This window comes from Alosa alosa, chromosome 5 (genome assembly GCF_017589495.1).
Source record: "Alosa alosa isolate M-15738 ecotype Scorff River chromosome 5, AALO_Geno_1.1, whole genome shotgun sequence".
Classification (NCBI taxonomy): Eukaryota; Metazoa; Chordata; class Actinopteri; order Clupeiformes; family Clupeidae; genus Alosa; species Alosa alosa.
The window spans coordinates 25,863,444-25,886,594 of NC_063193.1; the positions used below are offsets into that span (position 1 = coordinate 25,863,444).

A 23,151-nucleotide genomic window follows, 5' to 3' on the forward strand; every position below is an offset into this window, starting at 1 on the left:
CTACGTCTCTCAACACAACCCCATCATATTTTGTTAGTTTGCAGTGTGTGTGTGTGTGCGTGTGTGTGTGTGTGTGTGTGTGTGTGTGTGTGTGTGTGTGTGTGCGTGCATTTGTGTAACTGTGTTATATCAGTGCGTATGGGGCATGGGGAACTTAGGAAGAAAGTATTGGAAGTGAATTGAAAAGAGTGGAAATTGCAGACAGCTCTTTGGCCAGCTGATGGTAGGATGATAAATGGAGAGAGGGAACAGTCCTATTCTGAAGCACAGTACGGCCCTGCAGACTCATCAAGGCAATTCCCTGCTGTCTGGTGTGTGTGTGTTTGTGTGCATGTGTGCGATAGAGGGAGAGACAGAGAGAGATAGAGGGAGGGAGAGACATGCAATTTGTGTATGTGGGTACGTGTGTGTGTGTGAGTGTTTTGTTATTGTGTGGAGGAGAGTGTGTTTGTGTCTGTATACTGTATGTGTTTGAGTTGTGTGCCTATTCCATTTACTCAGTTCTGGGGTCACAGGCTAAAACTGAGGGAGTACTCCGGGGTCACCTGAAATCGAACAATTACCCAGAGTGTCTGATCTCAGACCTGCCTTCTGGACATTAAATTGCTTTTCAAAGTTCATTTCCCACTGAAAGTTATTTTGGGGCAGACAGAAGGTAGCTGTGTTATTGATCCATCGGTCTGCTCACTGACTCTGAATGTTAAATTGTCCTCTCCAACAACAAACAGGACTGGAGTAATTCTGCTCAGGGCTCTCCCTGGGTTCCTCTTTTGCCTGGAGTTAATTTCAAACCAGGAGACTGCAGTTGTGAGAACCGCAGACCAAGCCGACTGTCAGACGTCTGATAACGTCTGAATATCTGTAGCGCTAATCGGTGTGGTGTGCATAGCTCCAGCACTGATGCACTGCGTTATTTATGTTTTGTTAATCAGCACCTGTATATCTTCACATAACGCTAGCAGTAGAATGTAGTTGATGGTGTGTGGTGGACAGTTGTGGACAGCAGATGGTGTGTGGTGGACAGTTGTGGACAGCTCGATGGTGTTTTATGCCCCCAACGTCGTCTTCCAGGCAGCGCTGCCACCACTGACTTAAAGGCACCTAATCCTAAACCTAACCCCAACCCTAACTCTAACCCTATGGTAAGTTACCCTAGTATGGTAGGAACCCTACTTAACCCATGCCTAACCCTATTGCCCTCCAGGCAGCGCTGCCTTGAAGACAACGTTGGGTGGACAGTTGCTGCTTCATGCGCAGTGCAACTTTTTTCTGCCACACAAGAAACACAAAGCGACCCAACAGGACTCAACAGACTCTTACAGTAGCATCGCAACACGTGCTATGAAGTCGGCTAGGTGTGCATTCACTTTTAGTTTTGAATTCTGCTAAGATACAGTATGCTTCTGTTAAGCATTGCACTCTGGTGGTGACTTTCTTATAAATGGCTATTTTTATAGCTGTCTGTGGTTGTTGGCAAGGTATTATGGTGTCTATTAATAATAAGTTATGTAATTCTGTTTATGTGTAAAAAAATCAACAAACAGTAATTGGTGTTTGTTGATGGAGCTCTGAACCAAAATGTGCATGTCATGACGTGATTCCATTAGTTATTTGGCGTTAACCATCCTCTGTCCTTGTGTCATTTCTCAACACTGTATGGCACACACACACACACACACACACACACACACACACACTTATTATACACAGCAAAAAAAAAGAATATGTACAGTACAGTATAGAACAAATAACCAGTGACAAAAAGCCTCATACTATAACCATGACAAAGAGGGATGTACAGTAATAGAGAGTCAGTGCCCACACAGTGTGAGTAAGATACACATGTAATGAGCTGGCGACTGGGCCCGTGACCATGCTGATGTCTGTATTATCCTGCCGTAGGAGCACATGGAGGCTACAGAGACAGTGGTGGGGGTAGGACTTTGTCAATATAAGCAAAAGAAAGCACAAGAGGCAAGAGAAAGGGCCAGCAATACAAGATGGTAGAGAGCAAGTGTGTCTGTGTGTCTGTGTGTGTCTCGCGCAAACAGACACAGACACATGGGGGCATGTGACCCTAATCCCACCCTTCTGTGCCCCAGTGCTCCGTCTCCTAATCTGTCTGCAGCTGTCTGTCTCAAGACCCCCACCGGAAGATGAGTGAAGAAAGCAGCTCATCTCTTTTCTTCTTTCTTTGTGTCTTTCTTTCTTTCTTTCTTTCTTTCTTTCTTTCCTTCTCTTTTTGTATGTCATCTCTCCCCTGCGTCTCACTTGGCTATTTTCTCTCTCATTCACTCCTCCTTTAGATAGCATGTCTCTTTCACTCTTTTTCTCCTTCATCACATGTCAACTTTCTTCCTCTATGTCTTCTCTCTGCTCCTCCTCCTCTCTCTCCTCCACCTCCCCCTCTCTCCTCCTCCTCACTCTCTCTCTCTTCCCTTCCTGCTCTCTTCTCTGTCCCCCCCTCCTCCATCCGTAGAGGGATTACACACTCATCTATCCGTCTGTCATCCCACTTTCCCACTTCCCTCTCCAACATCTCCCATTCATTCTCGCCCCCTCCTCTCCTCCTATTTCTCACAACTGTGTGTGTGTGTGTGTGTGTGTGTGTGTGTGAGAGAGAGAGAGAGAGATTCTTGCTTCCTCCTCTTTAAAGTGTGTGAGATGTTGTGTGATTCTCACTTTCACCTCTCCTATTTTCTTTAATGTGTGTGTGTGTGTGTGTGTATGTGTTTGTCTGTTTGTGTGTGTGTATGTGTGTGTGTGTGTGTCACATTTTCACTCTCTCCACACTGCTTATTTCCTCCCTCTCTCTGCTCTGGATGGAGGAGGAGCAGTTGATTGGAGCAGATGGAAGCAGGTCAATACTTTTTCATATTGCTTTGTCTTTCAATTTGTCTGTGTATCTATCCACCCAGATCACCCCACTTTTCTCTCTCTCTCTCTCTTTCTATCTCTCCACACACACACACACACACACACACACACACACACACACACACACTCACTCACACACACACTCCTTCCTCTCTCTCCTTCCCCCTTTCTCTCACTGTCTCTTTCTTCATCTTCTCTCTGAGGGAACGTGTGATTAGCTGTATCATGACGGAGTGGCCAGGTGTTTTGATGGGGGCTTTCCTGCTGTTAGAGTGGACGAAGGGCAGGGGCCACTGCCCACTGTAATGTTCTAAGAGCTGCTCCATGTGCAAGTAGAGGAGAGTAAATGATAGGAGATTGGAAGAATGGATAGGAGAGAAAGAAAAGAAAGAGAAAGGGATGAGAGGACCAGGAGAAGAGGAAAGGGAAGGAACAGATGCACAGACAAATGCACACAGATATTCACATGTATACATGATAACACATACATGTGCATGGCAGGTGAAATCAGTCCCAGCCTTTAAAGTAGGCTCAATTTCATTTCCAGGGAAAGTTTTTTTTTTTTTAATGTTTTAGCCTGTTACAGCAGGAATTAGTGACTGGCATGTGGGGGCGTGGCATCACGATAGATAGATAGATAGATAGATAGATAGATAGATAGATAGATAGATAGATACTTTATTGATCCCCAGGGGAAATTCAAGGTCTCAGCAGCATACATACAACACAAACACATTCTTTAACAGCAGAAAGAGTAATTAAAGTATATAATATAAAAACAAAACTAAGCAATAAGGACAGTAGAAGATAAAGTATATGCTAAATATACTAAAATACTAACTAACACTTAATACAATATATAAAAATATACTAAAATACAAATTACAAAAATACAAATTAAACTAACTAACACTTAATCTAAATCAATTCAAAAACAGTATCCACATAGTGGTTGCTTCCCATCGTGATGTCTGTCAACCATCACGATGGACGATGATATCGCACAACCCTAGAGCAAAGTGTGTGTGTGTTGTGCAGCACAACCCTAGAGCAAAGTGTGTGCGCGTTGTGCAGCACAACCCTAGAGCAAAGTGTGTGTGTGTTGTGCAGCACAACCCTAGAGCAAAAAGTGTTTGTGTTGTGCAGCACAACCCTAGAGCAAAGTGTGTGTGTGTGGTGCAGCACACACTACATTATGGCCAAGCAGGCGCTCCTGCAGGTGTACAGCCGTACCTTACCATCAGGCAACTAAGTATAAGTATATATACTTTTTTGATCCCGTGAGGGAAATTTGGTCTCTGCATTTAACCCAATTGGTGAATTAGTGAAACACAAACAGCACACAGTGAACACACAGTGAGGTGAAGCACACACTAATCCTGGCGCAGTGAGCTGCCTGCTACAACGGCGGCACTCGGGGAGCAGTGAGGGGTTAGGTACCTTGCTCAAGGGCACTTCAGCCGCGGCCCACTGGTCGGGGCTCGAACCAGCAACCCTCCGGTTACAAGTCCAGAGTGCTAACCAGTGGGCCACGGCTGCCCCAAGCTCAACAACAAGAAACAATTTCCTCTCTGTGTGTATTCACACCAAGTTGACCTAACTTTCCAACACTGCACAGTATCCTATTAACTGCATGAGAGTAGACTATTTACAATATTTTCTGTAAAGTAAAGTTTGTAAGCACGTTATCATCGCTCACACAACTTTTGTTTGAGCAGAAGAGAAAATAACAATGCACGGATGCAGCAACTACAGAAATTGTAGCCAAGGCTACTTGCTACTTTCTTTTACTATCTATGGTTGCTTATTATCAGCACATAATAAGCTGATTTAAGCTAATTCACTAACTCAAGACTTCAAGGCCTTCATGGATATAAAACTTTTTTTGAAAACAACGAAAGGATGGTGGGAACAAAGTAAAGCTAGGAGTTTTTTCAGATGGGCAACAACAAGGTAGACAAAATTGTGGTGCTTGTCAAAACCTTAGCACAGCTGGAATAATGCTTAGGCTGATGTTAAGATCCTCCTTAAGCTCCTCCTTAAGATCCTTAAGCTTCTCCTTAAGATCATCCTTAAGCTCCTCCTTAAGCTCATCCTTTAGCTCCTTCTTAAGATCATACTTAAGATCCTCCTTAAGATCATACTTAAGCTCCTGCTTAAGATCATACTTGAGATCCTCCTTAAAATCATACTTAAGATCATCCTTAAGCTCCTCTTTAATCTCCTCCTTTAGTTCCTCCTGCCGCTCCTCATTAAGCGTCTTTCAGATTAAGGTCTGGATTTCCAGGCTACTGATACAATGTAAAGACATTAAAGAGTATATTAAGTGTAGCCTAATAGTTTAAAAATCAATATGAAATATTGAAATTACTAAATACTTAGTTGGCTATTAGTAAGTATGCAGGTCACAGAATATGAATTATTAAAATATATGAATTCCAAAATATATGAATGTATAGGGGGCTGTCTTTTTTGGACAGTTCTACAAAAGGTTATACTGCTTTGTGAATTACCCCAGCCAAAGCATTTGTTAATTTAGCTACAGATAAAGTATCTCATCACCCGGAGAGAAGAAATACTCTTTTCTAAATGGCTTGCGGGGTGGCTTTTAATTCTGAATAACGGGACACCTATGAAGTAGATATGGTAAAAAAAGTTAAATCGCCGTTCCATATCAATGCTTATGAATGGTAACTATAACAACCATGAGCCTGGAGGCAGGCTTCGCAATAATGGAATCAACGGTAAATAAGCTAACTGTCCATGCTAGCTGTTATAGGGCCAACGAAAGTTGTACAACAAGCTGAACTAGTGGGCTTCTGTTTAAACGGAACCGCATGTTTCCTTTGCGTGCTACTGTATAAAGGCATGACTTTACAGTGGCAACCGGGTGATAAGCGGGATAACGGCCTTCAAGGTGTGTCCAGTTATACGGACTCAGGCGGAGGCAACTCCCCTCACTGTGCGTCGGGGAGTTCTTTGCCCCTCGCCCTCGTCCATTAATTCCGTATAACAGGACACCTCGGCAGCCGTTAACACCTCCAGGTTAGTGCTGGGCTGGTGGGTCGTCTACCACCCTTTCAACAGCACATGAACGTTTAGACTGAGAATTATTGTCGCTACCTCAACATTCCACTGGAGCTCCAAGCAGTTTTGTACACACAGCCTTACAAGACTGTTTATAGCTCTTCGAGTCAAGGTAAAATGTAATTTTTGGTACATAACTAATTTAAATACACTTATTGTGTGGGTGTTTGCGTTTCTTTAGAATCCGCCATCTTGGTTTGTATAGAAATTAATAGTAAGTGACACATACACGTAACAGGACGGAAACTCAGGGCTGGTGGTAATAGGGGGCGATCAGATACTTTGATTTTTTGTAATCCTTTACTTTTCTTATTATTTTTAATAACAACATTAAGATGATCAGTGTGGTTTTGGTTTTACTACCCTTAGTTGCCCTCAATTAAAACAGATAATTGCTACTATTTTTGCAATTTTCACTTCCTCCCGCAATTTCTTTATGCCTAAAAACAGAGCAACTCCCATCACAATTTGTTTAGAAAAGTTGCCGCGAAATAAGCCAAACAAAAATGTTTATTGTTCTAATCCAGAATTGTGTATAATTTGCTCAGGGGCACAGCTACCCATTTTTGAGGGGTATGCAAAAACAATATCGGCCCCCCAAAAAAAAAAAAAAGAAGCAAAACAAAAGGCCAATAATGCATTAGTGTCTATTGAATATGTTGTTAAAGAAATGCTGCCAATTTGATGTTTAACTTGAGAAGTATTGATAAATGGTGCATTGTCACTTTATAAGAGTCTAAACGGTTCTCATAACGTCCTTTTGCCTGCTATTGCTCACAATGGATAAGGCTGATAGGCCTACTCTAGCCTTGTTTGTTTGCACCACATTGACAACACAATATTAAGTTATTACAAGGAGCCTTCATTGTTAGGATATGGAAACATGTAATGAGTTGCTGCTAGCGTTCTGTTTGCAGTTGGCCATTAAAAGTGCAGTATATGCATGGTAGCCACCTAGCTATCTGAATGGAATAGCCTAGGCTATGTTTCGATCGGCATTATGCTTAACAAACGCTAGTTAGTCTGTTAACATTCATATTTGCAAGCCTCCAAGCACAGACGTCATCACTTTAAATCCTACCTGTTGCCTTTCACCGTCCATGTATTTACCTGCTGTTGCATCCCTTGACATGCCATCTCCGTTTCCCTCTTTCTTTTTTATTTTTAGTCGCCAACAGCTTTTTGTTGCTGTAGGCCCTATCCATCTTTTTTCATAGACGGCAACTCACTACTCGTAGGCCTATCTGCTCGCCCAGCGCTCACGGCACCCCCACTCCCTCTTCTATGTCAAAATTCTAGATGGAATCTTATGAGATAGGGCGCCTCTAGCCTGTTAGTCCTCTAAAATGTTATAGAACATTGAGAAAATGTTGAAATGATTTAGAAACGGACAGCAATAGCTACATATAGAAAATACCAAATATATATATTTATTTTTTTTACCATCACTTTGGCGCCCCCATGGAGCTGCGCCCCTCTATGCGCCGCATATAGCGCATACCCACTTTTTGCGCCACTGAATTTGCTTGTCACTTGCAGGAGACAATAAAGCTTATACTTGTAGATAGCTAGCATAGTTAGCTAATTGCTGCTAACGTTCAAGTGACATTGAGTGATTAGCTATTAGGATTTCGTCTAAAATCCATTAAAAGTGGCTTCACCATGCTATGGAATGACATGATAAGCTTACATCAGAGGTGAGAGTTCAAATAATCGCTGGTTTCATAAGGTAGAAGCCTTCGCTCTTGGTCATCACAATAGCCCAGCAAATAGCCTCCTAACATCAGATAAAAATGGGGTTCGTGAACAGCAGTCTGAAATTGGCATGAACAACACATGGTAGCTTATTCTTGAACAGGCTAGGCCGTCAGCAAAGCTCAGTTCACAGGTCAGCTGTCCATGCATACGATGGAAAGTCAGCCTGCAGATCAGCAGCTTAAGACCTCTAACAGTGATACAGTGTAACAGTACTGGCAGAATTGCAGGCCATCTAGAAAGCTTTGGACGGCAGTGCAGACCGAAGTCGAAAACAACTTTCCCGAACAAGTGAAAATCATTGTTCAGTCTGCAAATTATCGCTTATCTCAAACAGTACAGCAGTCCAGGAAAAAATTATAAAGATGGATAATAAAGATCTTAATAACAACTGCACAAGTAAAATCTGCATACAAAAAAAAAAAAAAACTTAATTTTAACATTTAATTCCAGTGGAATCATATTTTTAGACACAGCGCACTAGACTAGTACTATACACCATGAATTCACCCTTCGCTTAGTCCCATCCCCCTACTGTTGCTAATCATGTGTTCATGCAGCTGGGAAGTGAAGAAGAAGAATCCTACTTTGAAACTAAAGACTTCCAAATTGAGAGTGGCTGACATCACGTAGGTACTCTGGGAAGTATTTCAATATCACAATTACCTGTGAATAATATATACTATTATATATGAATAATATAATAATAATAATAATAATAATAATATATGAATATAACATAAATAAACAAAGAAGTGACTTGTTTTGCATGGAACAAGTAAATGTTTTATCTTTTATTATATCAAGTGATGTCAAGACATGTGACATACACATCCCCCCCCCCACCCTAGAATTCTCCTACTTCCCAGTTGCTTGTGAAAGCAACATTAGTTCAACAAACTCAGACAAATTTGACCGGCATTAACTAGAACAGCAATGGTAGCTGTAAGCCTGTCTAAAAAATAACATCTCAAGAAGCTCTTTTGGAGACCTAAGGACTTGATTTTGTTCAGAATCTGTCAAAGGACTCCAGTATCTCATGGAGGAAGATGCACAAAATTCAAACCTAGCTTTGTTGGGTGGCAAACTTTGTCAGCAGGTGAATGCTATTAATGACTCACTTATTAATGAATCACTGATATGTGAGCAATGCTAGGCTTGCATGCATGTTAAAAGGACATTGTGTCATGTCATGGTAAATAAATATGTGCTACCCGTGCACTCTGGGGGCCCCCATGTTCATGCCTCCAGAGTGCAGCACTAGCTGCCTGACTGCAGCAACTCAAGCTGTAGGTAGAACTGATTGTTTTTGTTTTTCTTCTTACCAACAGGACTCTGTGACCTCGAGAAACAGAGATCTATGTAAAAAACAATAGCCGGAATTCTCCTTTAATTAAACATGGCAACTACTTAAAAGCACATGGGCCTACGCGTTGCGGCCATATTGGCTTTCTTTAGGGCACAAACTAGGAAGTAGGCCAAGGTTTAAAAAAGGCACCCATAATTGTTGGATAGGTAGAGCCTTACTTTTGTGTCACTGGTCATGTGATCAATGTGTCACGTAACCTCTCTCCATTTTTGTAAATTGTGTATGCCATGGCCTGTATAGTTTTTAACAGTAACTTTTCTAGCCTGTATACGTTGTTGTGATCTGTACTGTGATTTGTTGTATCTTCAAATGACATTTGTGGATAGTTAATCTCTGTCACTGCGTCTCAAATGGGCAATAATGTTTATGAGGGTCATTATGAATCGCTCAAAATCTGACGTGGACAAGGAGGAAAAGCATACAGCAGCTTTTGAAGTGAAAAAGTGAAAAGTGAAAAAGATAGGTATTGAAAAGTGATTACTGATGAGCACCGGTCCACTTCAGTCACTGGTATTAACTGGTGTTAAGTCTTCATATGCTTATGTGCTAATAAGCGAAGCTAACATCATGGAACACCTAGAAAACCTTAACAATATGCTGAGACTTTTGAATCACACTCAAATTTAAAACTGATTTGTTAATCATGAGATGAGATTGAGATTTGAATCATGATTCCCATATTTTACACACCTTAGAGCCCCTTTGAGGTTAATACCTTCTCTGCTTCAACCTGACTTTCTTAATAGCTTACTTTCAGTTTTACAAGCAGTCTGCACAACCTAGACCCAACATTACCCTCATTGGCTGGAATCTCCTACGACAAAAATGACATGGGTTTTCCATGGTGCTTCCTAATGTTAGGATGCATGAATATATTTATATTACTGTTTTAAGTTATATATATAATATAGATTGTGAGGTTGTGATGGTGTTGGTGGCATATGTGAACAATTGCTAAATGGGAATTTGAAAGGCAAATGCCATTGAAGACGTCATTAAAGGAATGCATCATGGTCTAAAAAATTCATTAACAATGTTACCAGAGACGGTTGAATCTTTTGATGTTACCATCCAAAGATACAGAATGGTGAAAACAAGAACATAATTAACAACAAGAACATTATTTGGTTACGGCATAACTTTTATTTAGCTTGAAATGATATCTTTACTTTCAACAGTTTTTCAACAATGTTAACACTGCTTATACATCCCACATGGTAAAATAGCCTCTTCTGATGGAAATATTAGGCTCAATATGCAGCTGCCAGACTTTTAACTGAAACAGGCAAAAGACAGCACATCTTCTGTGTTAGCTCAACTGTAGTGGTTAAATTCTAATATCTGTGTTTAAAACCCTTAATGGATTAGCGCCACAACATGTGATCATCCAAGTCCATGTTTTGGTCCAAGATCATTAAGTCATTTCTCATTGATTGACGCTACCACAGCTCCACCACAATGACATCAACATGTGACCAAACCAAATCAAATGTTTATTTGTCACATACATTATACAGGTAGCCTATAAATGCAGTGAAATGCTTGTTCCACTGACTCCAAGACTGCAAAGGATATATATATATATAAAGGGAGAAGAATAAAGAGTCAAAGTGCAAAGTGTTTATGCTATGCTGGTGCTCCTGCTACGATCCTCATTTAGAATCCTGATAGCCTGGGGGTAAAAACTTTTCCGCATTCTCTCCGTGTTGGACTTCAGGCAGCGGTAACGTTGGACAGAGAAGAGCCAGTTGTTGGGGTGACTGGGATCCCTGATCATTTTTCTTGTTCTCGAATGACATCTCCTTATGTACATTTCCTGTAGGTTGGGTAGGGCACTTCTGGTGGTACGTTCAGCTGATCTCACTACTTTCTTCAGAGCTTTACGGTCTAGCTTAGTGCTATTTGTTGTATAAAACCATGTAATATAGTACAGTATATTTGACATATTTGACCCTAAACCCAATCAGAGAAAGAAAGCATATGTCAGTTATTAAATTGTGCAGATCTTAATGTCTTCATTCAAATCTCTATTACAAAACACTGGATAGATCTTTTCTCCATCACTGAAAACCATGTCCGTGAAGGTGTGGAGGTGTTTCCAGCTTTCAGCATCATAAAAGGAGACCCATCTCTCATTGACATCTAAGCACACAAATAACAATCTGAGCTGTTCAGGAGCATAGTCGATGGCAGAAGGGCCGGTACATGTAAGAGAATCAGACTCAAGTAGATGTAAAAGATGTGAACTACAATGTAGACACCAGTAGCCTTTCTGGGCTGTGGCTGTGAAAAGTCCTCCTTTTCTAGGAGCTGACTCTTTAGTGACTCCTATTGTCCATGATTCGTTGACCTCCACCTGCCAGAAGTGTCGTCCAGAGCTGAAGCCCTCTTGACCCAAAACAAAACTCAACCATTCAAATCTTTGTGGGTTATCAGGGATTCTTTCAGAATCATTCCTCCCATATCTCACCCGCTTTCCATCCTCTGAGATGGTGAATTGTCAGTGAGCTGTATCGGGGTCCAGAGTCACTTTAGCTAAAGGTATAATTATGAGAGAACATTAAGGAAACATGATGTAGGATTTCAACATTTGTATAGTTTTTAAGGAGCTATTTTTATTGCACTGATAGCATAATATGTATCTGGACCCAGAACTCAAAATAATATAAAACAATTTTAAATCCATGATCAATAATACATGTACAATGTAAATAATCATTTTCATAATTTCTGCTACAGACACAAAGCCCCAACCGAGGCATTCCTTTAGTATGGAAAAAAAGGCAGGAAGTCAAGTACGTTGTCTCACATGAAAAGATAATGATAATGTGACACTTACCTGGTAAGCCAGGTCTTCCTATGATCACACTATTGACGAGTCTCTTCAACATGGTGCACTTTTTGGTCAACGTTGCATTACTGTATGTGTTTTTTGCTTTGATAGGTGACTCTTCAGTATGGTATTTGTTTATCTTAGTCCAGGCTCCTCTTCCAGTTCAGTGTTCTCCTGTCTTAGTCTGGAGGTTTCTTCCACCAGATAAGCATTTCTATACCTTAAATGAAGGTTTTCTCTCTCTAATTCCACTTTCTCTGCTAATAGATCTAAGTTATCTGTCTGCAGTTCTGAGTTACATTGTCTTATCCAATTATTTTTTTTTCTTTACTTGGATATGTTAATATCCAATTCAGTTTTCTCTTTTAGTTGGTCTGATTTCTTTTTCTCTAACTCTGTTTTATGGACTAATGTGTTTGAGTTCTCTGCTTGTTTTTGTATGATGTATTTTCTTAGTCTGGAGTTTCTGTTTTTCATATTAGACATCTTGATCTTCAATTGAGCATACTGCACTTTTAGGTTAGAATTCTTCATCAATAGTTTATCATTTACTTCTCTTAACCTGCAGTTCTTTATATCAAGTTTATGGTTAATGTCACTCAAATGAGTGTTCTCAGCTGATAGGTCTGAGTTTCTATTTTCCAGTGTAGCGATTTTATCTTTTAGCTTAGATATATCAATCTCCAGTTCAGCATTCTTTCTGCTCAGCTCTGTATGCTGTAGTTTTAGTTCAGTGTTCTTTGCTATTTGCTCTGTGTTTCCAGCCTTCATTTCAGTGTTCGTGGCTAAGAGCTCCAGGTTCTCTGCCTTTAGTTTGGTATTCTTAGCGAATAGCTCCAAGTTTTCTTCCTCAGGTTCCCAGGTCTTCATTTCAATATTATTCAGGTCGTCTGTTTCAGTTTTCCCATGTGTCTCATTGGTACATTCCTTACAAAGAGAAAAATAAAATAAGATAAACAATTAAATATTGCTCCTTATTTAACCACTCAACCCTTATGAGAAAAGCAATATTTTGCCACAAGGAATTTCCATGTTTATTATACTGAATTCATACCTGCTTCAGGTGAATTCTTCTGGTGTCATGGTTATTGTGCTCGTCCTCTGTGCACAATAGGCAAACTTGAATCTGGTCAGTCCAGCAGAAGACATCCAGAGCTCTGTGGTGCTTCTGACAAATCCCCATCAGCGTGTGCCTCTGCAATTCTAGATCAGTGTAGTGTTACCTACCATGAGGCTCACAGAAAGAGGTAGGGCAGGTCAGACAGGATTTCACAGCTCTGAGTTTCCTCCCAGTGCAGAAATCACAGGCCACATCTCCAAGACCAGCATAGCAGTGATCAGGAGAAACAGGACTGAAGTGCTGGAGCTTCTGGACCACCACTGCTAAGGCTGAGTTTGTGTAAAGTGCAGGACAGGAGCTGTATGTCTGTGAGCACTGGGCACAGGCATAGTGTCCTGCATGGTTAGGCTTGACCCAGTGTGACGTGATGCACAGCCTGCAGTAACTGTGTCCGCAGGGGATGGAGACTGGGTCCTTCAGCACTTCCGCACACACTCAACATTTGAAGTGGTCCTCTGTTAACAAGGTACTTGAAAGATCACTGTAAAACAATAATCAGTAATGTCATCAATTATTATTTATCAATATACAGTATATTTAGCCAAAATCTACACTCTAGCGACCCTTTTGAGTGTCAAAGAGTGACAGCTACGATCTTCTGATTTGTCAAGTTATTGAAAGTCATAGAAAATGATTTTGTTTGTTTATTTTTTTGTTTGTTTGCGTTTGCTCATTCTTAGGGACCCACTCCACAGTGGTGCATCAGCATCGCTTGCAGACATGAGGTTGGGAATTTCATAGACAGTTTTCCGTTTGACGACTCTTACATTTTTGGTATGGTACAGTAGGCTAAGATGTGTTATCAATTGTGTGTAATGTAATCTCTCTGCATTGTTTTTTACTGGATTGTAGTTCACCAAGATTCAAATCAAAATAATGATACGTTCCATTGTGGCCTGCTCCCTTCATGTCCCTGAAAAGCCATGTTACTTGTATAGGTATATTTCATTTTCACATGGCATAGTTTGGTAGTCTGGTTTCACCAGACTTACTCACTTTGTGATGTGAGTCTGGCTACACTCCATAGGGAAATGTTTCCATCCCTAGCATCGTAATGGACATAGACCAGGGCAGAGTCCTGCACAGGTTCGGGTACCCGCGGGTACATTTTGATGAAACATGTGAAACATATTCTACTGTGCTGGATGCGGGTCGGGTCGGACACGGGGGAGGGACGGGTCTAAATCGGAATTGGCCTTTCATAAACATCACGTGCATATGAAACAATATTTTCTACATAGTAACACATCATAAATAATATGCCTGCAATTCAAGTTGATAAAAGCATTTGAAATGCATGGTTCGTACGTGCCTTTCCAAAACTAGGCGCCTATACTTTCACTTTTAAAAATCACATGCGCGGGATCTGCCTGCAGTCTTTCAGAACAAAGTGGCTGCTTACACTGATTAAAAAACACCTAAAGATGACTCTTTTGACATGTCATGGTGGAGAGAGCATGCTTGTTTATTTCCCAATATTGCTTAGATTGTGAGATCTATTGACATCTCTGCAAGCGAGCAAGATTTCTCCTATGCGTGGGAAAAGGTCCACAAAAAAAGGCCACATTTTTCCCATTCAATCTTGCACTCAAATAAACGGGATAGTGTCACACGTCTTATGCCTATTTCCATAAAGTTTCATAGGCTAATGCATAATCCGGTGTAGTCTATGACCGAGCCATTCCTTCATTTAATAAGTATGTTTCGTACGTAATGTAGGCTAGCCTACTACTGCTATTAATAAGTTTAGTGATGTGTGTGCAAGGCGGTGTTTGAATCCTAAATTAGGCATTTGCGTGGCGATAGCCTTGTAGCTGCATCTGCTTGAGGAGAGGTAAAATATTATCACTCGAGTGTTGTATTGTGGTAGCCTAGGCTACTTTTCATCATGTAGGATAGGCCTGTCAACTTCAGCTGAAGTTGGATCTGCAGTGTTAATGGTTGTGTAAAAAACAGTTCCTTAAACTTGTCTCTTTAACTCGGGTGGTAGACTGATTTTAACTCGGGTACAGGTCGGGTGTCAGTTTTATTTAATGCGGGTCGGGTCGGGTACGGATTTTAACTAGCTCTGGTGTCGGAAAACGGGTCGGATGCAGTTTTAAACATGACGGGTACAGGTGGGTGCGGATTTAAAAAATTGGACCAGTGCAGGACTTTGGACCAGGGGTCGGCACATTATGGCCTGCGGGCTGGATCTGGCTCACCAAACACTTTAATCCGGCCCGCCGATCGTTTAATTAAGTTATCACTTTCTATTATTTTCCTGCGATAGACGACGTTGTGGTTAGCTTTACTGCAAACAGCTTTTCACTCTTCTTAGAGAACTTTACAATGTCAATGTCAAAACATTATGTTGCATAAAGATGATACTGTTTGTAATTTCCATTGCAACAGATTCATTAATTGGGAACGCGCCTGAGCGTGCACAAAAGGGAGAGAGAGAGAGTGGCAGGTTCCAGCTGGCTTGTCATTGTTGTTAATTGATATCTCCTTCTTATAAGAAACTTTTAAAAGGAAAATTATAAAGGCAACAGTAGTTCCCACTACTGACCATTTATAAACGGAGAGGGCACAGCCACTACCCTACATATGGGCTATATTTGAGTGGAGCTGACAAAAGATCATTGAGAACCATTTTCAAAACCCAATGTGGCCCTTGAGCCAAAAAGTTTGCCCACCCCATACGTAGACTTGTGACGTGTTAAATTTGAAATCATTGGTACAGCCTAACTAGTTGCATTGATTGCAGTTACATAGGGATTGCACAATGTGTAGCACAGTAATATGTAGAGCCACACACATGCGTTTACCTGGCCATATCTTCCCTCCCAGGTCTGTACTTCTGGTCTGTAGTCCCCTGGTTTCCTGGTAAATCCACTGAGCATTCACTCTTCATGGACACATGACTAGGTGCAGGGGATGCTCCTCTTTTCAATGAAATACTGAAACAGTAAAAAGCAATATTTTAAAAAAATCTGTCCTTTGCCTCTATATCTCCTTCTTATGAGGAACTTTTAAAAAGGAAATCATAGACAACAATAGTTCCCACTACTGACCATTTATAAACGGAGAGGGCACAGCCACTGCACTAGCCATAGGCTATATTTGAGTGGAGCTGGCAAAAGATCATTGAGAACAATTTTCAAAACCCAATGTGGCCCTTGAAATAAAAAGTTTGCCCACCCCTGACGTAGACTTTGCGTTAAATTTGAAATCATTGGTACAGTCTAACCAATTGCATTGATCAGGGATTCCTAAAGTTACTTCTTATTATTCCTAACCTTTGCAGATAATAAACGTCATCAGCAGTCAGGAAACATTCTTTTCTGTGGATATCTCAAGATTTTATGTAACCAGTGCTGACTTGTTTTCCTCTTTCATTTAATTGACTTTGCTAGACAAGGCCTGTTGGAGTGTATCAATGTACTCTCGAGGCACTGCACTATACCTATTCCAAAGGTGATGTCAAAGTGTTTGACTGAAAGTGAACATTGTGGGGTAACACTTTTCTTATCAGTATCGACATAAGAGTGACATGACACTGTCATGACACATGAACCTTAACCCTAACTCTAAACCTAAACCTAACCCTAACATGACAAAAACCGAATGTCACTTACTGTAATAACAGACGTGTTGTGTCATTAATGTTTATGACTTGTTTATGGCACATTCATGACAATGTCATGTCACTCTTATGTTTATACTGTCAAGTAAAGTGTATGTGAATGTAATCTCTATTCTCTAAGGAAGAAGACAAGACCACCTATCTGAGCCTTAATTTGCATGTCCGTCTGGCTCTGTTGACACCATACTGTGATGTCAATGTGCATTAATTATGTAATAATTGCACAATGTGTAGCACAGTAATATGTAGAGCCACACACATGCGTTTACCTGGCCATATCTTCCCTCCCAGGTCTGTACTTCTGGTCTATAGTGCCACACAGGAAGTTTCCTGGTAAATCCACTGAGCGTTCACTCTTCATGGACACATGACTAGGTGCAGGGGATGCTCCTTTTTTTTTCAATTTTACACTTAAATTGTAAAAAGCAAAGTAAGTTAAAATGGATTTGTCATGGAAATGTTTTGACATAGGTGTGCACTTTGAATACAAAACTAATTCCATAGCAATATGTAGAAAGAAACAAACAGAAAGAAAACATTCCTGCTGGATCCATTGAGTGATCACTCTTCATGGACACATGTGAGTGTACCTGTGTGCTGTAGTCCCACCCAGGAAGTTTCCTGCTGGATCCATTGAGTGATCACTCTTCATGGACACATGTGAGTGTACCTGTGTGCTGTAGTCCCACCCAGGAAGTTTCCTGCTGGATCCATTGAGTGATCACTCTTCATGAACACATGACTTGGTGCAGGGGATGCTCCTCTTTTCAATGAAATGCTGAAACAGTAAAAAGCAATATCATTTAAAAAAATCTGTCCTTTGCCTCTATCATGCAATATGCAGCATTTGCATTCCCTGACCAATCTGGAGGACCATGTAGGAAGAACTCTATATGGTGGCCATCTGCCTTGTATAAGTGTGAAGTACATCGAAGCATAACTATTTTAACTACCTTTAACCCCCCCCCCACACACACACACACAACAGCGACAACCACCAATACCCATAGCCTAGACCAGTGTTTCTCAAACTTTTTCAGGCAAAGGACCACTTAACCTATAAAAAAGAAACGCACGGACCACCTAGCTATTCAGATCTTCAGGAAGAGGGCCCTTGAAAAGTCTGGAATATATTTGATTTTTCCTGAATATTTTCATTTCCAAATTAAATTAAATGAAATCAGCATATTTTCACACTAATATGAAACTAGCCGTCAAAGCTACATGACTGCATACACAAAATACTGTAGTCTCTGCATGTTGTCGCGTAGCTGTAAGTTAGAGGACTTAGAGGAAGAGTGACAATATTTACGTCTCTTTCACACACACACTCTCACACACACAAACACACTGTGTGTGTGTGCGTGTGTGATAGAGACTGTAGGTGAGCTAGCTAAGCTGCTAGACTATAGTTGCTCAGGAGCTACTCTATTGATGTTGTCTATGTGAAGAGATCAAACTTTCTTGCTTAAAATTGTGTTAGCAAAAAGAATTTTGAATACTAATGTAGGTTTGTGTATTGTAAGGCTGTATTGTAATATTCTATAATCAATGAATGTAATACATTTTAAGTCTCAATGTATCAATTGCACCCCGACCTGTTACCATGTCACATGTAATTGTTGATGTACAGCTGTAGAATTAGCATTACCAGCATTACTTGATTGTGTTCCATGTGTATATATATATATATATATTTTAATTGTTTTAATCTCCCTCTTCTCTCTCTCTCTCTCTCTCTATATATATATATAGAGAGAGAGAGAGAGAGAGAGAGAATTCACATAAAAATAGCTTACAAGACCCATGATGGTCCATTAAGTTATTTTGAGATGATACCATATGTACCAGTATATGCATTCTAATTAAATATGGAAGGTATTAAGATACACATTAAGACATTAAGATACACTCAACATACCGTTTGGCTACGGTGCTGTTCATTTTGGTTGTGGCCTGTGACCTGTAAACATTATATGATGGCATACAAAGATTTTATAGAAATATACAGGCAACAAATTCAAATTCAGTCATAGTGTGTCAGTAGTAATGGTAGCGGTAGGCCTAGTAGGAGTAGTAGAAGTAGTAGTACAGTTTAGTCCTAATGTAAGATTACATGCTGAACTTATTCAAGAAATTACCTTGTGTACAGTCAGATCAATCTGAATGAGTACTGATCATGCTATTGCTATTGAAAGACTGAAGTCAAACTATCTTTAATCTTTAATTAGTCTATTAATCTATAAAAATATATATATTTCACATCATATGTACCTCTTAAAGTGTTGATATCTTATCATTTTTCAGTGTGATCTGAGCAACGTATTCCAGATTCACTTTTCTCTTTCTGGCTGTTACTTCCTCAAACTTGAAAATGGAGTCTGGTGTTTCAGTCAAGTCAGTTTCAGTCAGTTTCAGCCAATGAGAGGTAAAGGGATCATGTTACGTTAAAGGTAAAGGTGACTATTTTATTGCTGCTGTATTGCTATCACTGTTCAAAGCATTAGAACGATGACATTCTGGAAAGGACAAAATAAAGTTATACTCATACTGTATTGTTCAATAAATATCAGGATTTTGATACAGGTATGCAATGTAAACTTTGTTTTAATCAAATCAGACATAAACCTTATTATCAGTGCTTTATTAGCATGACTGTTTCAGAACAGACTTGCCAAAGCAATGACAAATAAGTAATAAAACATAATTAAAAGAAAAATAAAATGTGTATAAATCCAGCAATGTGAGTATGTGCTCTCTCTCTCTCTCTCTCTCTCTCTCTCTCTCTCTCTCTCTCTCTTTCTCTCTCTCTCTCACATTTAGTACAACTCGTACTGCAGATCCTCTTGCTGCTCCTTGAGCTGTTCTTCCATTTGCTGGAACTCGTCCTGCAGATCCTCTTGCTGCTCCTTGAGCTGTTCTTCCATTTGCTTGAACTCGTCCTGCAGATCCTCTTGATGCTCCTTGAGCTGTTTTTCCATTAGCTTGAACTCGTCCTGCAGATCCTCTTGCTGCTCCTTGAGCTGTTCTTCCATTTGCTGGAACTCCCATTGCAGATCCTCTAGAAAATCCTCGTCCTGCTCCTTTTTAGTCAACTGTTGAAAACAATGAAAGCAACAGGTACTTCCTGAATATGTTCATACAATCTAGTAATTCATACAATTAGTATACAATTTTGATCAATCGACTGTTGGAAGTTTGTCCATCTTTATAGGTTGGCATCTATGAAATTTCCACAATTTTGTTTGATTTGTTTGCCATGTTACTACAGCTGAATAATGGCCATTATTTGCTTGTCTTTCATGTTACAGCCCTTTTTATCAAAGACAACAAATATATATATATACCGGTTTGAAACTTGGAATTTCCCAACTAAGAACTTTACCATGTCACGGTCAAATAGGGGAAAAGGAAGTTCACAGCAGAACGGCACTGAATCATCCGGAGGTGCCTTTTGCATGACTGGAATAATCTTTTTGTCTTTCACATCAATGTTTTGAGGAGACTTCATTACTTCAGCTGGATAAAAAGATACCATGTCCTAGTGAGCAAATATGGAGAGAAAATAGAGATTGTTGGAGAAACCCCCTAAATATTTAATTTGTATGTAGTCACTTTTGGTACACTTTCGGTAGTACAGTATATCTACTTTTATTATTTGCCGTAAAATCTGTGACATTTGCACAATTTTCTTTGATCTGTTTCTTATGGTACAGCTGAATAATAGCCTCTATTTGATCGACTTTTCTTGGTACAGTTATTTTACGCAGACAAGATTTAATGATGGACACAAAAGATATCTATCAGTTCAAAATTCAAAGTTTCCAGACCAGTTAAATAACTTTACCTTGTTCCTGTTGAATGCAGTGTTTACCTTCTCTGAGATATGGCAAGGAATGATTTCATGCCGAGCCACTGAACCACCTGGAAGTGGCTTTTGCATGACTGGAATCATCTTTTTGTCTTTCACATCAATGTTTTGAGCAGACTTCATCACTTCAGTAGGATAAAGAGAGGCCATGTCCTAGTGAGCAAAATATGGAGGGGAAATAGAGAATGTTGGAGAAACCCTACAAATCCTCAGTGATCCAATTCATTTATAGGTGGTATAATATAACATGCTTAAAGTAAAGTTGGAGGGAACACAGATCACAGTTGCATTCACAGAAAACCAAGCAATCTAGCAGCCAGACTCTATTGAGTCCAACTTCCTTTACCCTGCTATAGACCTTTTTTCACAGCAGCCATTTTAACATGAAATAGTAAGGCAAGCACAAGTGTTACAAAATACATAAATAACGTTTCTGTTAAACCTAGAATCAAAACCTCAATTAATATCATCATGAAATAAATGGCAGATGTATCCTATAATAAGTAGTCCAGACTGTAATTCACACTGTTCTGTAAGTACTTATAACAGGATATGAAATCTGCCAGTATGTTCAAATTAAGTGTTACCTGGCTGATGGCTATGGTTAAATATTGTGGTCAGAACAACATTACACAAAATAATGTAATGTTGTGAAAGTAAAACTTTGATATATTGTGTGTGCAGCTGATAGCCCAGATGAATATGACGAGGGACAGTCAGTGAACCCTCTGGCTACAGACCTGTTCAACATTCCTTTTCAGTCCTGCCCTGTTTGCTGTTTGCAGGGTTTTTGCAGGTTTCAACAAGTTAAATTGAATACCTGCACAATATCTTCTTAATATTAATGACATTCAAGAATGATTTTACACCCATACCAGCAAATTTTTACAGGTGTGGTTTTGTCCTGCTAATAATTGTTAGCTTACATGCTAAGCTATTTTCGAGAAATGAAACCTAGTATCTGGTTTGAATAATCTGTATCAGTGCTGAACCATACGGTCAGATTTCAGTCAAATAGTTTCTAACCCTCCATAAAAAGATTTCTTTCACATCTTACGTACCTCATAACGTGGTGATGTCTTATCTCTTTTGGCTCTTTTGCTGTCATTTGAAAACGTGATGCTTGCAATTTTTGTTATTCCTCCCTCTGTCACTTCCAAAAGCATCTAGGAACAGTCTCTGGTGTGTCAGTCATCCAATGGGAATCAAAGGGGTCGTATTACTTTTAAAGATGTAGACACAGCATTGCTGTTATATCACTGTCGCTATTAAAAAACATTGGGCCTCATTCACCAATATCTTCCTAAGAATTTTCTTAAATGTGCTCTTAAGAAGGTCCTACAAAAACTCTTAGGCTGATTCACGAAGGTATTCTTAAACCTCTGAATCATTCGCAGTTTTGTTCTTATCATGCTAAATCCCATTTCTTCTTAAGTTGACAGGGCGTGCCAATTGTTCTTAATTAGCATAGGTACACACCCTGTCAATATCCATAAAAGGGCATGATTCTGCTGGGCCTTGTGCAGAAAAATTGAGGCTGAGGCACCAGCTTTCATTTCTACCGTATATTATATGCTACATGAGCAAGACAATTTGATTACCGTATGACTTTGAAGTGAAGGCAGTGCTGCAATAATTGAAGAGTAAATGAGTTGTTATATTTAGTAGTTAGTATAAAAAGTGAAAAAGTGTTACTTGTTGTGTTAAGTATTTATTCTAAAATACATTAATGCTTTTATAAAAAAAATAATGATAATATTTTTATTCAAAAATATCCTAAATTATAAAATATATAGTTGTCAATTAAATTCTATTATATTTACGCCTGCAGATATGATGAAAATGCAATAACCATTTATTTTGCACAAACAAGTCCGTTCTAAAATGCTCTTGAGTAGATTCGTAGATTCTTTTTTTTACCTAAGAACAAGACAACATTGGTGAATATCATAATCTTCGTAAAAACTGTGTTAGTGGGTTTTAAGAACAAATTTCTTCGTAAGAACAGTTGGTGAATGAAGCCCATTGGTACATTGTATGCTTGATGTATGACATCTAATGGAAAAGGTAGTGTCAGAAATGCTTTATTTGGTTAGCTTTCCATACACTTGAGTTTCTACAAAATAATATGAATATATCTTTAGTACATCTGCACAAATACACTCAAACACACATACTGTACACATACACACACCCACGGCCATGCAGATACACACACACACACACACACATACACACACACACAAACAAACCTTCACTTAGTCTAGTATGTTTTAGTTAACAGAAACTAGATATTTGTGAACATCAATGGCTGTTAAAGTGTCCCTCTCCCTAATCAGAATCTCTCTTCCTTTCTCCTCTCCATCTCCTCGTCGGGTCTTTCTGACACATTTCAGAGTGAACAGGAGTTGGGCATTTTTCCCATAATGCCCACAGTAGAGTGATCCTGGACAAGTTTCCTGTGTCGCTACAGTAGATGCCCCAATACAAGTTTCCTGGGGGCCTGTGTCGCTACAGTAGATGCCCCATGTCTACTCACTGATAGGCTTTCATGCTCTGACTGTGCTCTGTTCACAGCTCCCACAACACACACACACACACACACACACAC

The 23,151-nt window shown here is 39.8% G+C and overlaps 1 protein-coding gene and 2 long non-coding RNA genes across 3 annotated transcripts in view; 1 reads left to right on the forward strand and 2 right to left on the reverse strand.

Moving 5' to 3' along the window:
* si:dkeyp-14d3.1 (transmembrane protein 132C) overlaps positions 1 to 23,151 on the forward strand; it is a 309,004-nt gene that overhangs the window by 153,234 nt on the left and 132,619 nt on the right.
* LOC125294958 lies at positions 10,229 to 17,069 on the reverse strand. Its single transcript, XR_007193595.1, has 5 exons — positions 16,939 to 17,069; positions 15,852 to 15,983; positions 12,976 to 13,522; positions 11,928 to 12,848; positions 10,229 to 11,623 (listed from the first exon to the last, which is right to left on the reverse strand). It is a non-coding gene; the product is annotated as an uncharacterized LOC125294958 (long non-coding RNA).
* Positions 17,135 to 19,025, reverse strand: LOC125294959. Its single transcript, XR_007193596.1, has 3 exons — positions 18,944 to 19,025; positions 18,591 to 18,632; positions 17,135 to 17,447 (listed from the first exon to the last, which is right to left on the reverse strand). It is a non-coding gene; the product is annotated as an uncharacterized LOC125294959 (long non-coding RNA).